We start from the raw sequence: 5,323 nt of genomic DNA, 5'->3' as shown, positions 1-5,323 counted from the left end.
AGAGTGTGTGTGTGTGTAAGCAGGAGAGGGGCAGAAAGGGAGGGAGAGAGAGAGAATCCCAAGCAGGATCCACACTGTTGGCCCAGGGCCCGACTCAGGGCTAGATTTCATGAACTGTGAGATCGCGACCTGAGCCGAAATCAAGAGTCAGACATTTAACCAACTGAGCCACCCAGGCGCCCTAGAGCATTCTGTTTTAATAGACATCCAAAGTGAAGTAGAATGTCTTTCCTTCATTATACTTGAACCAGAATTATATCGCACAGAAGAACATAGAATAAGAGGTTAGTCCAAAATGACACAACCTTCCAAAAATTATATCTGGATTTTTTTGGAAATATTTATTTCTTTTTTAAAAAACATTTATTTTGAGAGAGAGAGAGCAAGCAAGGGAGGGGCAGGGAGGGAGAGAGAGAATCCCAAGCAGGTTCCATGCTATCAGTGCAGAGCCTGAATTGGGGCTCAATGTCACCATGAGATCATGACCTGAGCCAGAATCAAGAGTCAGATACTTAACTGACTGAGTCACCTAAGTACCCCTCAAAATATTTTTTTATCCCCAAATTTCTGGTATAATAATACATATGCTACTTTATAATACATTAAATAAAAATCTAATGGTGGGTCTAATAACTAGTAATGATGAATATAAATGATGTTTCAAAGTATCTGCAACAGCTGTAAGGTGATATGAGAAATCTGTGGTTTCTGTTAATCCTGGCAGTTTGTCGTCTTCATCCACAAACAAAATGCTAAATTCCAGTGAAGAGATAGCAAAGATAAGTATACTTTTCTCAATCCAAGTTCACCTACCACCTGTGGCCAAGAACCCTGTGTACTGGGGCTGTTTTGATCTCAGTTTAGCTAAGAACTTCCTTCTATCAGTCAGCAATTTATGAGTTCAACTTCTGATACCGGGAAACAGTTTCCTGTAGCAGTTTCTTTTGTCAGATCTCCGGTTTCAAGGATATGTGGAGACATTCCCTGTCAACAGGTCTTTTGTGACTTTCAGTAAATTCTACTCCCTTTCAATTTATTGAGTGTTCCTTGGGACAGTGTTACCCGGGCTTTCCTGTGGCCTGGTGAAACAAATGTGGGTTTGCCTGGTCAGCATTGCAGAGGGTGCCTTCAAGTTGAAAACTGGCCACAATTTCCAGTTGGATTTCACCGAATCCAGTTTGGATTTCAGCATCCAAAGTTGATAACTTAGAAAACTTCCCTTATCATCTACTATCCCTTGTTAAGAGGAATTTGTTCACGTCTTTCCTTGTGCTAGAGGCACATATTGTGAGACACATTAAGGAAGTGATTTTATTACTGACATTCTTCCTCTTGGAGCAATTGCTCTAGAATATATTTTTGAAAGCCTACCACGATTACTTTTTAAAATGCATTTTACAATTTTTTTCTTGGTAGAAGAATGTATCCGAGTTCCTTTTGTGAAGAAAAATGACTTGTTCATTTTTTTTAACAAAAATACAAGAGAACAACTCTGCACCTTTATTAATTTACTTTTCAGTTAGTTCAAATCCTTGAGGTATACAGCATCACACGGATTCTGTGGCCAGTGGCTTTAGCAGGAAGGTTGCTTCAGAACTGGGCTGGGACCATCCCACTGTTTCCATGAGCACTAGCTACTTGTCTCCAGATTACTCTGGTTTTATTCAGTTCGCCACCAGGAGTCACTGTGCTGTTCTTTGCTTTGTACACACAAGCCCATCTCTTGCCTAGATAGAATCCAGTGTCATTTAGAACATAAACACCTTCAATTTTAAGAAGAGCTGTGTGCTCCCTCTGGTTCCAGAGACTCCAACTTATAGCCAGCAAAAATGGCTTTGGACCACAGCCTTCCAGACATATTTGTCATTTCAGGAGTCCTGCTCCCCGCACACCTCCACAGGTTCCAAGATGGCGGAGAGAGCGACGTGTCATATTTTTATATTTCACTCACATTTTCTGAAGAAGATATGAAAAGCAACTGTCATCCTTATGTAAGTGTGGAAAAGGAATATAATTTTATTTCATGCCAGCTGTGAAAATAACATTCAAAAAACATTACGCCAACAATGAGAAAAAGGAAATCAAACTGTTCAGTCATGAATTCAGCCCAGTGTGTACTTATTAGGGAGGAAAGGAGAAGTGAGAAGAAAATGTGAGAAGGAATATCCTGGAGCTCATTTTACTCTGTCCAAATGGGAGAGCTTGACTTGCCTCCAAGGTGTTAAGCCCTTTAACAAACAGCCTGCAGCTCTGTTCTCTCCTATGAAACCAGTCCATTCCTTATAGCCTATAGTCTGGCTTCCTTCTCCATAACTTTATTAAAACTGTGCAAAACTTCCTCTTTTTTTTCGGTGAAATTCAAACTTTTTTTTTTTTTTTTATTTAGTCCTCAACTTCCTTATTGTTTCGGCAAAATTTGACCCAACTGGCCTTCCCTTCCTTCTTGAAACACTTCCTTTGGCTTCTTGGGCATAATACTCCGAATTGTTGGCCTCACCTTTGCTGTCTCTTCTTCCTGCTGCCGCATTATGAAGGGTGATCCCTGAGGTTCAAAGCTAAACCAATCCACTGTGATGGTATCTGTGTCCTCTGCTGTGAATTTTCACCTTTGATCCTAGCCTTTCTTCCCCGAGCTTCCATTCACTCAGGAAACACTTTTAGAGGGCCTACTTGCTTTCAAATGAACACTTGATTAATTAATTGTCTCTACCCTGAAGGAGTGCTCAGGAGGCCGAGTGGGTAACAGGTGAAAGACTGAAGAATGAAGAGAGGTGGGAGCAGACACCTGTACAGATACTTATGTCAGTGCAATAATAGAAATGAGTATTACAGTGTATAACGGGGTTGCGGAGAAGAGACACCTACCCCATCTGGGATTGGGGTGAGGGAACTTATTCATTTTAATTCAACAAACATTCACATTCATTAAATCAACAAATAGTAGCAAGGGCCTACTATGCATCAGTAATAAAGCCAGGTACTAAGACTGTAAGAATGAGCAAGGCAAGCCTGGTCCTTGTCTTCATGGAGCCTACAGTCTTACCAAGTGGGAGAAAGAGACATTAAATGGGTCATGCAATTTTACAATTGCGACAGGTACTACTAAGAGGTAAGCACAAAATGCCAGAGAGCATTTAATAGAGAGATCTAGTAAACTGAGAAATTGACGAGGGCTTTCCTGAGCTGACACTTAAGCTAGACTTCAATGACGCTTGAGGCTGAGTAGAAAATAGGCAAAGTGAGGAAAGAGTAGTCAGGTATATGATGACTCAGAGGAAGGAGAATTTGCCAAAGAGCTGATTGAATTTGCCAAAGGGCTTTGCCAAAGGGCTAAGATGATGCGCTGAGAGGGGTAGGCACACGGTAATTTGCAGGGCCTTGCCGTTAAATAGTTTAGTCTTTATCTTAAAAAAAAAAAAAAAAAGGCTAATAATCCAACAGTTTTTAAATTGGTAGCTGACAAGATCAAATTTCCATTCAGAAAAGGTCAGTTTGGCTACAGAGGGATAATAGACTGGAGAGGGGGCAGGAGCCAATGAGGAGAGAATCTATAGCCACGTCCTAGATGGAAGTTAGGGATGGCTTGGTCTCGGGGGCCACAACAGAGATGGGGAGAAGCAGACGTATTTGAGAAATGTGTAGGAGGCAGAAACTATGGGGCCTGGTGATTGGATGTCGGTGGTGAGGGAGAGGTATAGATAGAAACTTCACAGGAGGAGCTGCTTTTACAAGAAGGTAGAGGCACAATGGCCTAGAAGTGCTGGGATGTTGGGGGTCTAAGTGGCATGTGGCCAGGAAGCAGGACTGGGCCATTAAGGAGTCTAGTGGTAGCTGTGGCTATGACCCTGGTGCTGCCTGGAGATACCACTCTGCATGCCTCACAGCTTGCCATATCTTGTGATTTAAGTATTTTTTATCTCCATGTTGGGGAGGATTATCAGGGCAGGAGGGGTGCATCTGACCTGGGTTTGAAAGGATGAGTAGGGTTAACTCAGAGGTAGTGTGGAGGAGGAAAGCTTTTCCAGGCAGAGGGAACAGAATGGGAGAAATAGCATAGCTCAGGCAATTCAGAATTGCTAGAGTGGGCGACAGGGTGGAGAGGGGCAAGAGATGATGCTGGAGAGAAGGCAGGGCCAGACCAGGGAAGGAGTGTAGTGAGTTAGCAAACAGTTTTATTTAAGAGAGGGAGAGACGTGGCCATTTTGGGCTTTTGAGGCCATCACTTGGGCAGCTGTGTGTATGTCAGCCAAGCAAGAAGAAAACCCAGCTGAACACTGAGGAGGTTGTGGAGTGGACGGGTGGACAGAGTGAAGGCCTGAGCTGGGACAGTGGTACAGATGGAGCAGAGGGCAGGGGGGCTAAGGAGCCAGCCAACTGAGGGGGACCCCCCCCCCAGGCTTCTGGAGAAGCTCACTGGCATAGGTGGGGCCACCAGCTGAGACAGAGAACAGAGGAGTAGAAGCAGACCGAGGAGCAAAGACAACAAGTCCAGTTTTTAGCCTGTTTAATTCAAAAGCCACAAGGGTGGAGATTTCTGGAAGGCCACTGAAGAAGCAATGCATCTGAAGTTCAGTACAGTATAGAGGTGAGCATCGGATGGGTGGGTCTGGATGTCCCTACACGCAAGTAGCCATGGCAACTGGGAGAGCTTACACCTAGAAAAGCTTAGGCCACTTAGGAAGTATACTTAGTGAGTACAGTGGACCCAGGTTAGAGCCCCAGGCTGGTCATTTGTGCACCGTCTCTCAGCTCCCCGTTCACCCTTCTACTGTGCTTCCAGGCTACGGCCAGCCTTCCTTGCCAGCTGAATTCCCACTGACTTCTGCCAGTAGAGCCACTAAAGGGAAACAGGAAGGCATGAAGAAGGCAGAATGGACTTTCTTCCTGCTTCTAATTGTTATCGCAGTCACCCAAGTCACAAAAGTCACAGAGGACAGCCACAGTGCCAGTTTCAGCCTTCTTCATTCACTCCCAGCCCCAGCCGAGGTGCCTCACTCAGAGCTGCTAGCATCAATCAGCTGAGCAGCACAGACAAGGGTCTGAGTACCATGCCACAGAGCAGGGGTTTCCGAGAACTTCTGGTCCCCAGCCTTGGTGGTGAAGGACAACCTCACCTCTTCCTTTGTTCCTCAGCCATTTGGTGCAAGGGGGAATTACTGATCCCTCTGTTACTGACTTGGGCGGAATGTTGGACCCCACCATTCCCCTTCTTATTCTTTCAGCTTTCCAGTGTTTGTGGAACCAACAATCTGTATCGAACACTCCGTCTTTGAAAGGTGGTTTTTGTTTTTCTAAATGGATACAGGGAGACCCTGAAAGGGTC

General features: G+C 44.5%; 1 pseudogene; it reads right to left on the bottom strand.

Annotated features, from left to right (window-relative positions):
• Positions 1 to 1,524: 1,524 nt before the first annotated feature.
• LOC107179478 lies at positions 1,525 to 2,260 on the bottom strand (annotated as a pseudogene).
• Between the last annotated feature and the right edge of the window lie 3,063 nt (positions 2,261 to 5,323).

The sequence above is a fragment of the Panthera tigris genome, chromosome D3 (genome assembly GCF_018350195.1).
Source record: "Panthera tigris isolate Pti1 chromosome D3, P.tigris_Pti1_mat1.1, whole genome shotgun sequence".
NCBI classification, from domain to species: domain Eukaryota; kingdom Metazoa; phylum Chordata; class Mammalia; order Carnivora; family Felidae; genus Panthera; species Panthera tigris.
The sequence above is the reverse complement of the archived record's forward strand: the minus strand, read 5'-3'. Positions and strand labels throughout refer to the sequence as shown.